Genomic DNA, 13,009 nt, shown 5'->3' with positions numbered 1-13,009 from the left:
TAAGACGTTAACAGTACACACTACGGTATTGACAGTTACAATACACACTATAATGTTATATGTAAGGCTTGGTCTGTTGGTGTACGAATTTGTGTAATAGTATTATCCATAAGAAGAGGCCGATTGCGTTGATTTCAATCGTCAATATGATGATTGATTAAACTTGTTAGGTCGAAACATTTCAAAAGGGTAAAGTAAATAAAATATATAGAATACAACTTCTCAATCGCTTCCAAAGAAAAATGAAATTATTAAAAATTCTTTACTGTAATCACAATAAACAAGATACGTTATTCCCATTGCATTGCTTTATCGTTTTCGTTACACGTTATGCAAATCGATATTCAAATATGACTCCATTGTACTATAAATTCATTTACATAAAGATCTGTATTGATAATAGCATTTATGAAGCTTATGCTTCCAAGGTGTTCAAGGTATTAATGCCAATCTAGATACATTAAAATAAATAGGCTCTCAAAATAAACACAATAATAACCTTGCTGTAATATTAAAATACTCATTTGTATCGATTTTGAGAATGATATATTTGTCATGAAAGTGGCAAAAACAGTATAATTAAATACGACGAGAATGACTGTGGCGGTAGAACATATAAAATGAATTTCCCCTAACGTCAATAAAATAATAAAATATCACTTTACACGTTTAGTTCTATTTTAGTTTGAATTTGTGGCAGTTTATAAAACAAAGTGAAATGAATACTTCCAAGTTATTTAGAAAGAGTAATTTCTGGCAAATAATTGTTATTTTCTGAAATTCATCGTTAACGTCATTATAGCCAAGTGGTAAACATAAGTAAACTGAGGTATAAATTCTTACAAAGGTCGAATGCTGAACTTTTTCTATCGTTACATTTTGTAGGTGTTGTCCAAATATTTGTAGGGCATGTCAAGGACTACGATGGGAACCGTTTGAAGTGTTTTGTTGTTCGAAATAACTTGAAACCTTCGAGAATGTTCCGTCTTTTAATGATATTGATTAGGTACTTATTTGCCTTATTTATTTATTATCATTTAAAAGCACCAGTTATTGCTTCGTGTTTGCGTCTATTTGTTTCTCTCGAAATTTTAATGATTATTTACATTTCACACACCAGCGAATACTTTCAATATGATGAAAGGAATAAATTATCCTGTACTTGCATTAAGTATGCTATATAATAATATCAAAATTTCCCCTGTGTCAAAATGACCACAGTACCTACCAGAGATGTTGCAACAAGCGATATTTCTATCGATGTTTTGGTGATAAGTTTGTCATGAGATATGTAAAGTTTAATAAATTGCATTCTAACCTGCGCAATATACGCGAGTTTAAAACTCATTGTTTAGCACTAACTTTCAGTAGAACTGGTAAGATCATTTTAGTTTTGGTGTGGACAGTAGCTCCGCGTCCGCGTGGGAAAGTAGTCTAATTATGGCCACTGCTGACTGTGTTCACTTAATGTCCGTGCATATATGGTTTGGATCAACGTTATCGTATCGGTCCGGTTGAAGCTGTGCATGATATACCCAATTAAGTACAGATATGCATTACATAGAAGCGAGTAGGTGTATGAAGGTATGCAGTTTATGCCACTAGATTAGGAAAACTAAGCAAACTTGTTAAATATAGGAAAGCTAATGAAATAGATTAGATTAAATATAAGCAATTCACGGACTTTACGCAAGCATAATTATTATTAATGAATATCTCAAACGTAAAATTAGAATTAAAGACACAATAGTGTACCACAATAAGCCAAAAGCAGCAAGTCATAAAATGTAAACAAAAGAACGAGAACTGAACATTGTCTTCAATGAAAGTAAAGTTGTGCGAACAAAAGTTGTGTTAAATTAACCTTAAATACAATCGAATCGAATCGAATGTGGTGGAAGGGCGCTGCACAGTAAACACAGACTCTGTACATTTTAATTCCTTAAAAATAATACAGTTACCACTTTAATGTGAATTGAATATTTTTTTTAAGTATACGCATCGAGGCATATGTGTGTCTGTTCGTGGTATAATTCGACAATGGAATACTTCTAAATTGGCTAATAAACGAAAATACCTCAGGAAATAACTGCTCTTTGGCTTTGGTCGTGTTTTGGCTCAATCAAGTCGAAGAATCATGAAGAAGTGTGTGCAGTGCAGTGTAGTGGTTTTTGTGCAACAGTGCTTTTCACTTATAAATCTATATAAGTACTTAATTGGTTATTTTATTCAATTGGTTGTTTTATAACAACTACTGGCTGAAGGTGTCTTTAAAACCAACAATCGATATTCACCATCATATGATTAAATATCAGCTGGTTATTATGTTCCGATAAACAATTTCATCGTCATCGTCATCAATAAAATGGTCCAGTGGTCAACGCGTCTTGCTTCTGATCTGCGGGTTACGAGTTCGAATCTTAGTCTGTAGTTAGTTGTCTTACTAGTTATGTTTTTCTTTTTATTATCATTAAAATATTACATTTATATTATTGATTGTGTTTTTTAATGGACATGTTATGAACTGCAATGCAAATGTTTTACATGAATAATTTTTTGTCTTCATTGTTATTATTATTTTTGTGATTATAGGAATTAAATTATAATGACGATTTGCAATAAATTCATATTATTTCAAGATTATTGTGACTGAATTATAAATGTATTTAGGCAATTGACAGTTTAACTTTTTATTTTATATCTGGTTAAATAAATAAATAAATAAATAAATAAATATATTAGGACAAATCACACAGATTGAGCTAGCCCCAAAGTAAGTTCGAGACTTGTGTTATGGGATACTAACTCAACGATACTATATTTTATAACAAATACATATATAGATAAACATCCAAGACCCGGGCCAATCAGAAAAAGATCATTTTCCATCATGACCCGACCGGGGATCGAACCCGGGACCTCTCGGTTCAGTGGCAAGAATCTTACCACTGCGCCACCGAGGTCGTCAAAACTTACTTATATGAAACATTAATATAATTAATAATTAAAAAAATGTATATTGTAATTGGATTATTATATTTCTGAGCGATTGATTTAATATAAATACTGTCATTGTAACGAGTTTGGAAATTATATTAATTTAATGCATGGTGTTGCATGTTATTTATTATTATTTGTTATTTTTTTTTTACCTTTATAATGTCACTACCAGACCCAGCTCCTGCTGCAGTGTCGCCTGTAGCTGGCCCCACGGTTCTTTCTTTAGATTCTTACCAAAAGTGTGAGCAGTGTGATCGCCCGCGTTTTTTTAAAGGACGTAGGGGTCTTAATGTACATATTTCTCGGGTTCATAAGGCTTCATCTTCATCGGTATCAAGTTCTAATCACAGGTCCAATACTGATGGGCCTCCTCCTTTATTGGCAGTTTCCGGTCCAGGTGATAGTCACCATCCGGAGGGTGTGTTTTGGGCTCTTTTGTCTAAGTACAAAAAATGTTTGCCAGTAGTGAAGAGAATCCCCAGGGGTGCAAGATTGTCGGTTGCAACAGCTTTAAAAAAAGTTATCGACAATATCATTGTGACCAACAGTATAGAAGGCTGGGAAAGCTTATTGTCTTTTGCTTTCAGAATTTTGCATGTACACGGTGAGGAAGGACGTTCATCTTCCCTAACCCAACTCATAAAATCGAATTGTTGTCAACATGATCATTATCTAGTTAGTATTGGGGATGCGCAACGCTTTATAAATAGGTCCAAGAATGTTCTATTTGGTAGGATTAAGAGAATTGAGAATAAGGTTAGCGATGGGGATGTGAGGGGGGCAGCTCATTTGATTTTTTCCAATGATGCTCTTGCTCCAGAAACTGATGAAACCTTTGAATCCTTGGTGAGAAAACATCCTCAAAATACAACGCGTAATCTTCACCCGGATCCTCCTGTAGATGCAGACCATAACCTACAAATTTCTGCTGATCAAGTATTGGAATCTCTTAATTCTTTTAAAGGTGGATCTGCAAGCGGTCTGGATGGCTTATCACCACAGCATTTGAAAGACCTTTTGTGTGGTGCCACTGGTGATACGGGCCGCGCTTTACTGCAGAGTTTGGTTGCGCTCATTAATTTAATGTTGGCCGGTAAGGTTCCCAATGAAGTAGCCAGGATTTTGTATGGGGCTAATTTATGTGCCCTCGTCAAAAAGGATGGTGGTATACGTCCGATAGCAGTAGGTTGCACAATAAGAAGATTGGCTTCCAAAATTGTTTGCAAAAATATTTTCATTACTTTGTCTTCATTATTTCAGCCTAAGCAGTTAGGTTTTGGAGTGAAGGGTGGCTGTGAGGCTATGGTACACTCTGCTAGGACTTTTATCAATTCTGCTAATAGTGAGGTTTTGTTAAAACTTGATATATGTAATGCTTTTAATTCAATTGATAGAGGTGTTTTCTTGCGAGAAGCTAGAGAGCACATTCCAGATATTTATTCATATTTGTGGCAATGTTACGGTACACCATCAAATCTTGTCTACAAGGATAAACTTATAAAATCGATAACAGGTTGTCAACAGGGAGATCCTTTAGGACCTGCCATATTTAGTCTCGGTATAAACCCTATAATATCTACTCTCAGTTCTCCTCTAAATATGTGGTATTTAGATGATGGGACCTTGGGTGGGAACGCTGAGACCGTAAGGGCGGACTTGGAGACTTTGATTCATAGTTTTGAAGAGGTAGGGTTAAAACTAAATTTCTCCAAGTGCGAACTATACATAGGCGATTCCTTTGCAGATTCAGACAGAGACAATATTTATTCAAGTTTTCTAGCAGTAGCTCCTGGATTGACTTTGGTGAATGGGGATAGTTTACGTATTTTGGGTGCCCCGGTGTTGGAGGGTTCTGTTGAGAATTTCGTAAATGAACAGGTCATTAAATTTAATGCGTCTTCAGACCTTTTATTTAAAATTAATCCTCACATGGCTTACTTTATTATAAAATTCTGCCTCTTTGTGCCCAAGTTTACTTATGCTATACGGTGCTCGTTATTGTGGAAGCATCACAATCATCTAGAAGTCCTTGATGAACTTATTAAAGTTTCACTGGTAAGAGTGATCAATTCTGAAATAAATAGCGTGGCCTGGCAGTTTGCCTCACTACCAGTTCGTTTTGGAGGCATAGGCGTGCGTAAAGTATCTGATGTGGCTCTTCCAGCCTTTTTGTCCTCCGCTCATGCGGCATCCTCATTATGTGGTAGGATTCTGTCCCCGTTATCGGGTCCCATTGAGGTGTGCGGCTTGAGCGAGGCTGAGGAGGTATGGCGGTCAATTAGTTCGGAGGAGTTACCACTAAACAGAAGTTCACAGCGACAGTGGGACAATCCTTTATGCAAGGCCATCCAGGAGAGGACTCTGTCTCAGTGCAGCCGTTTGGAGGATCGTGCTCGCTTTCTAGCTTTAATGGAGAAAGAGTCTGGTTATTGGCTTCGGGCACTCCCATCAAAACATGTAGGCACTCTTTTAGACAAAACCACTTTTACCTTGGCTATGGGACTTCGCTTGGGTGCGAAAATAAATCAACCCCACATTTGTCAATGTGGTATGGCCGTTAACAGTTTCGGCCATCATGGCCTGTCTTGTGTGAGAAGTGCAGGGCGAATTCCTCGTCATGCATCTCTCAATGATATCATTCGCAGAACATTGGCAACGATTGGTATCCCCTCAATCTGGGAACCCAACGGGATATTCCGTGCTGACGGTAAACGCCCGGACGGTATGTCCCTTGTCCCTTGGCGCTTGGGAAGGAGCCTGGTTTGGGATGCCACATGTGTTGACACTTTGGCACCGTCACATTTACCGTCCACCTCTCTTCATGGCGGCGCGGCGGCTAGTGCGGCTGAAGCAGGCAAAATGCGAAAATATATGGGTCTGGTGGATAATTATTATTTTTTACCTTTTGCTGTTGAAACGATGGGTCCTTGGGGTCCTGAAGCAAGGCTATTTTTAAGAGAAATAACGACGCGCCTCGTGGAGGCAACGGGAGACTCGAGGGCTGGCAGCTTTTTTGCTCAGCGTGTAAGCCTCGCTATACAACGGGGCAACGCTGCCAGTATACTGGGCACGTTGCCTCCCTGTGGCACGTTGGAAGATTATTTTTATTTGTAAAACGGCATTTTTGTTTTGTATTTATGATGCTTTTTGTTAATAAAGTTACATAGGATAATACAATCGTATAATATTAAGGCCGGTCATGTCACTAGGTCACCTTTCGGTGCTAAAATACACGGTGAATATTTTAACCAAAATTAGAAGTTTTGGTTTCAATTAACATAATTTTAAGAAAATCTTCGATTTGTATACAAGTGATTGTCTACAAATGGTCTTAGGTATCTTCTTTATAAGAAAACAATTGTAGCTGTTTGAAATCATAAAGCAACACGACTCCGCGAGCACCTGCAATGTAGAATTTTAACTTCTTATTAAATAATAGTCTCAAGCAGTAAATCTCAGCTATTTTAGATTAAGGTCAGTGATTACACCTCACCTCAGGCTAACCAACGAAATTAACGAGCATAACCTGCCAAAAACACTTGAGCGTACAATATATTCATAGCGACCATTAACAAAGGTTACTAAATAAAAATATGTTCTAAAATGTATAGTATGAAAATACAATTCAGGGGTAAAATATTGTCAAACGTGCAGACATTTCTCACATCAGATTAAAAGAATGTGTAAAATGAAAAAAAAGTTTTATTAAAATATGTTGGGAATGTACTGGATGAATCATAGATGCCTCAGGTAATTCTGACCACAACAACAAAACAGCTTTGCATATCAATGGGATGAATCAAACAGAGAATATGTAAGGGAGTTAAAAGTGCTGCTTCTAATGTCCTCATTAGTACAAAATAGTCTACCGCCAATGGTTAAGCGAAAGCCTTTCAACAAAAAGGCACTTGCGCAAAATGTTCACTGTGACTATTCACACGTAAGAAAACAGTAAATTTGTACATTTGTGAATTTATATAAACGATTTCTGTGAAAACTAATATCAAAATGGTAATATACTAGATAAACAGACGGTCCAAATCTCTGATATAATGAGACCTAAATCACCGAGTCATTAAACTTTCGAGATAGAGAAGACATTGAATCACATTACTTTTATTTCGTTTGAAATCATCATAGAAAGTGCATGTTAGCACAAAAAACAATAGCATATAGCAGTATGCGAGCATCCAGATCTCAGGTGAAGAAATTAATTGGTTGGTGTTGGTAGTAAAAGCGGTAATTATTGTAAGTATATTGTAGTACATTGATCGATAGTTACTTTCATTTCGCGTTAATGTAGTTTATGTGGTTTATATACACCCGTATTTTTATTGCATGAGAATCTATAATATTTAACTCAGGATTTTGGTGAGGACACAATAAAGCAATGGGTTTTTTTGTTCGTGTGGGTCCAGTAAGACCAGGCGGCAAAACTGGTTACTCCCCTGTCGTCAGGTGTGCTTTCCAAATACGCTTGCAGATTTAATGTAGAGGTTGGTTCATGTAGGTATGTTTTTTAATAAGAAGTCCTTAAGTTTACCAGGAAACAGCTGAGAAAAGTGGAAGTTCTTTGAAAGCGATTATATTTATCAATCTTATTCTTATGCATATACATGATTTGATAAGGAAGAAATTAACGACGTGTATATAAATATGATTATAATTTCAATGGCAAATCTTGTGCTTCCAGCGAAGTGGACTTCAGATTTTATTTCATATTATACATAGCGAATTGAAACTTTACCAACGTAATATTAACTTTAATGGAATGGCAACACTTGTGCCTCGTACTCAGTTCCAGTTCTATTGTTAAAGTCGTAACTAAAGCTCGACCTCGAGGCCGCTGCCAGCCAGGTAGCCTTACTAATATTACAATCTATACAGATAACCTCCTTTAACCTCTATGTATGTTCAAAAAATAAACGCAGAGGATTTCAGTGGAAAAAAATTGAAGGTCATTATCAATTAAAATAATTAAATTAGTACTGTGGATAACCTCAATAATAAAATTGTACGAATTACACTAGTTATTTCGCCATATTAAACCTTACCCGAGATCAGACAGCTATGAAGCTAATACCAGAATCACGTCTACTGTGTAAAGTATTAGTATAGTCCATTTATTGCATATTGGCTTTCATTGTAATATTCAGATCCTATTAGATTTCCAAGCTAATTAGCAATGTGATAGATTGGATTAGGTTTGTAACTCGTTTTTATTCATAATCGACATATAAATGTCTCATTGTGTTTATGCTTCTGTTTCGAGATGTTCTTCAAGAGTGGTCGACAGTTTTAACAACTTGAGAACTGACATGTGTCATCGCCCGTTATACCTTTTGTGCTATTTACTGCTCTTGACTTAGAAATATGGTCTCCGTAACGGAATCATCTGGCAGTTGGCCTAAACTGCTCACGTTCATTTTTTAGGCATGAACGACAAAAACTTGTGCAAAAAATTTTGTTATCTGATCATTTGATTGGTCGTGTCGTGGGCGTGACTTTTCGTTAATTGCCGGATAACAAATATACCTATGCAGTTTCCATTACTAAATCTCATCAAATAAATGTATCTCAATTTCTCATGATGGAAATGTTATATTTGCGGCCCTAAAACTAGACGAGTAATGAATTGAATTTGTTAGATAATGATAAGAAATTGAAAATTCAATTTCTTATCATTATCTTCAATGTTTACTAATGTATTTGTTCAAGTAAGTAGGGGGATTCTATTAGGATGTGAAGCATCTTGTGTTTGTATCATCATCTCAGAATTGTCTTAGTTTTTATTATTTAGACTTTATCTTGTGCTTCCAATATTGTCCACATGAGTGGAATTCGTTTAAATAAAGAAAAATGAGTTAAGACAATTTTTCAATATATAATATTAGGTATTTTAGAACAACTGTTAGAAGCAATGTCAAAGTTAATCCTTTATTTCAAAATTCATGTTATTATATATTTCTTGAAAAAGATATCATTTGTCTTTATTTTCTTTAATTTCCCTATCATTAAAATGTTCATAAGTACTGTTATAATAACGTCGTTGATACTGCTAATTTCGCAAGGTGAGCCATGCGAAATCTGTTATTCCCACTTATATTTCCGTCGTTACTCACCGTAACTGACAATTTGCAGTGATCCTGGTTGAAAAGCAATCAATATGCAACGGAGATATAAACCGCACACTAAGAGCTCTCGGCTGCTTGCTGCTGGCTATCCATCCGCTTATTGATTTGCATGCTTTCCTTTACAACAGGGACCACCAACACGTTTTCAGTTAATCAACAATCGCAAACAGAACGGTATTCAATGGGACGATAAAGAGTTTCACTTGTCAATAAGCCACCTTCATATGCTGTAGCTATAGATAACACTTTATTGTCACAAATATGTTATTTAAAACACTAAAATCGCATCGAAATGTAACTTGTAGGCCATATGGTTACACTGGAACCTCGTATCGATTGTATTCGGATGGAATTAAACAATGGTTTAGATAAAAACAAAGGTGATCGCGAGGCGCGCACGACACGTGCCGCCCCGCCCGCGGCAACGTCCGGACTGAGGTAAAGATCGCGTTCGCTGCATTCGCACGATGTTCGGTGCGTACCGTTCAGCGCGTCGAGCGCACCGCACGACACGGGGCGCGGCGTTTATTTATTTTGAAATCACTGCACGTTTGACGCGGCCATGTTTATGTAGATTCTGCACATTTGTGCATCGGTGGTGTACCTGAATGTAAGGTCATTAACTTCTGGTGCGTGCAGGACCTTGTTAGTAGTGTGTTAAGGTAATGATTAAGCAGTGGAAAGGTTGATTATTTATGATAACTTTTGGACTTTAATACAACGTCAATATGTAGATATCCTTTACTAACATTTCAGCTATATTTTAAAGAGGCCTTTTGAGCGCCTTTGTTTTAATTTATTTCTGTCTTTATTTAATTAACATACCTAGTAAGTATAGTACTTTATTACATCAGTACTTTAAATATACGAAATATTGTAAAGTATTTTTTGATATACTGCAAGAGTATACTACCTAGATGCTAAACATAATATTATTAACTATATACTTTACCTGTTTACTTCTTTATTTACAGACAGAAGTTAAGAGGTAATTTAAAGGTCCATGTTTTTATTGCCAGTCAAATGCGATGGTACCTACCTACCTAATGTTTTAACGCCTCATTAATTCGGGATCACTCGGCTGTATTTTATTTATCTTTTGTTTTAGTACTTACAATAAATTCGGTTGGCACAAGGTCGACGGATTTATCATACTATTGTTGAGGAGAGTAAACTAGAGTAAGTAAGACACTTTGGACCAAAATTATATTTAACAAATTTATTATTTAATAAAAGTTTTAGGCGCTGAATTATTAACTTAAAGAAAATTAATTTAAAGAATAGTATTTCTTCACATAAAGAAGGTGTGTACTTTTTATAATGCCGGTACATACTATCGCCATTATACTGTAGTACAAGCGTTGGACGGGACATCACACGACACACGATGACATCGGGAGCTCCTAGATTGTGTTATCTTGACGTTTGACCCCTTCCGTCCGCTATCTGCGATGAACGACGCGACGGCGACATGGCTTTTAGTTTAAGGATTAGCCTTTTAAGGATTGAAAAAAAGTATTAGTTGATCTCAAATAATGTAAGATTATCCATTATTTTTTGTTGGTTGGGTAAACTTCGGTTCATGTCCAAACTTACTTAGATAATAATCCAATCAAGTGAAAGCTCTTCAAGGATGCACTTGCATAATGCAACGAGAGCAGAACCAACGTCATTATCTATATTCGGTCGGCTATCTCCGCATTGTCCTGACTACCTGCAGACAACAATAGGAAGGGAGATAATACCAACCGATAAGATAAATATATTTGCAATGTTATGATTGCAAGTACCATCATCTTTCTTCTTTATCTTATAAAACACACTCCGCATTTTTTTTTCACTAGCGACATTTCGTATGGACGCATATTTTTTCGCTCTGTAATATTTTTATTCGTTTTTCATATTCGATGTAATAGTGCACAGTAAAGTTATAGTCATTACAATAAAATTTTGACCTGAATTCCAGTGGTGATATCATTTTTTTTACAAACTTACTCAATTTTTTAATTTATATATTTCCCTGAAAAATATATTTTTTTGGGTCCACTAGTATTAATAAAAATAATAAGTTCACAAATTTAATTCATTACTTAAATTTGTTTTTATGTTGTTTCTGTTAATCGTTTAAAATTATGTAAAAAAACTACACAATAATATAGACTGAATGTTAAAGCTGGAATAGGCACTAAACCGAAATAATAGGGTTACTCTGGACAACATTATCGAATAAATATAAATGTCACACAAATCAGATCAAAATAAAGAAATTGATAGTAGAGAGAGAGAGAGAGAGAGAGAGAGTAGTAGAAGGTTATAAATTTGAAATATGTACAAAACAGTGTGCACTATTTACGACAGATAGACAAATATACTTGTCTATTTGCTAACCAAGTGAATTATTCCTATTATTTGCGGTCAGGGTTAATCTAAACCAGGAATAATCTGATGAATCAGACCCACCAGTTCAGTGCTTCTTCTAACACAGAGCAGACAGTAATTGTCTAAACAACACCGAGATTATTAACACAAATTATGTGCATGTGCATTCGCACATATTGTGTTTATAATCGATGTGAAGTTGGTAAATTAGATACAAATTTACAAAAACCTGTTGGAAATATTCAATTCAGCCTTATCCATGTAAGGCCAGGTAGGCCTATGGAAGTACAATATGAACATTATTGTACTTCCATACTGGTCTGCGAGTGAAGACAAACGTTTTGTCTTCGCAAGAGATGCAGATGCATTTGCAGCCCGACCGAAAGATGTAGATTTATCTCATGGGCGATGTGTTAGCGGCCTGTTGCGATATCTGAATCGCCATTCCATAAATAAGCCCACTTTCCAGTTAAACGTGATATTTGAATCTCGGGACTCTTGGTTAATTCTGCCCCGTACAGATATGCTACTGAATGTGTGTGTACCTATCTAAGTATTAAAATCACACCATGTGCCTTTATGAGCAGTGATACAAATTATTAAATATCGATAGAGCTGTATTACAACTACGAATAGCTGACAATTTCAAGTATCTAGTTGTAACCATCCAGAAGTTTTCTGATTACAATTTGTGATAATAAATGATACTTTAGTGGCACACAAGCAGCTCCATAATAAAATAATTCATCATAATCAGATCCGAGTGAGGATCCTTTAGATCGACCAAAATAGGCACAGCTAAAGGGGCTATTCATGATTATCTATGGGAAGCGAGCGTCGTAGGCTTCTCTGACGGTGATGTATAGCAACTAGTTAAGGGTTACGATACGTATTTGTACGTTTAAATGGAACGTTTGAGAAATCACTCACATTTTTATACGTCAGAGTTTTAAAAGAAGAGGGAAGAGCTATCTTTTTAAGAACTGATATTTTAATATAGATTGGCTTTTATCCGGGGCTCAGCTGTCGATTAAATTCGGGATTATTAATAAAGATATAATATGTATTAATCAGTAAGAGGGAATGGGATATAAATAAAAATATTAAAATCTCAAAATTTTGGAATTGAACATGATAGATATATGTTATACATGAATACTAATGACAGGTTTTGATATAATATTTTTGTGAAGATGAATATAATTAAATTTTGTTAGGGGTACAATAAAATAATAAAAAGTGGCAGTAGTACCATTATCTTATCCAGATAATTATTTACAGCAACCAATAAAAATTTGGCTTTTACTTTGAAGTAAGACGAAAAAAACTGATACAATTTATTACCCTCATAAAAACAACTTCGAAATAACTAATAATATTAATAAAGTTACCTAAACTGTATTAATTAATGTCGTGTCCCTTTTATCGTTAAATAGGATTCGAACGAAGTCGTTGAATATGAAAAGCATATTTTTTCCACGTATCATTTTCATTCG

The 13,009-nt window shown here is 35.5% G+C and overlaps 1 protein-coding gene across 1 annotated transcript in view; it reads right to left on the bottom strand.

The window, feature by feature from the left end:
- The window catches only part of Arl4 (ADP ribosylation factor-like 4), a 47,774-nt gene extending 38,214 nt beyond the window's left edge, over positions 1-9,560 (bottom strand). The window contains exon 1 of the mRNA XM_053750469.1: positions 9,123-9,560. The gene's annotated coding sequence lies outside the window, so the exon portion shown is untranslated. The remainder of the gene's footprint in view (positions 1-9,122) is intronic.
- Between the last annotated feature and the right edge of the window lie 3,449 nt (positions 9,561-13,009).

Source organism: Plodia interpunctella, chromosome 10 (assembly GCF_027563975.2).
Source record: "Plodia interpunctella isolate USDA-ARS_2022_Savannah chromosome 10, ilPloInte3.2, whole genome shotgun sequence".
In the NCBI taxonomy this organism is placed as follows: domain Eukaryota; kingdom Metazoa; phylum Arthropoda; class Insecta; order Lepidoptera; family Pyralidae; genus Plodia; species Plodia interpunctella.
Note: the sequence above shows the minus strand (reverse complement) of the source record. Positions and strands in the feature narration are given on the sequence as shown.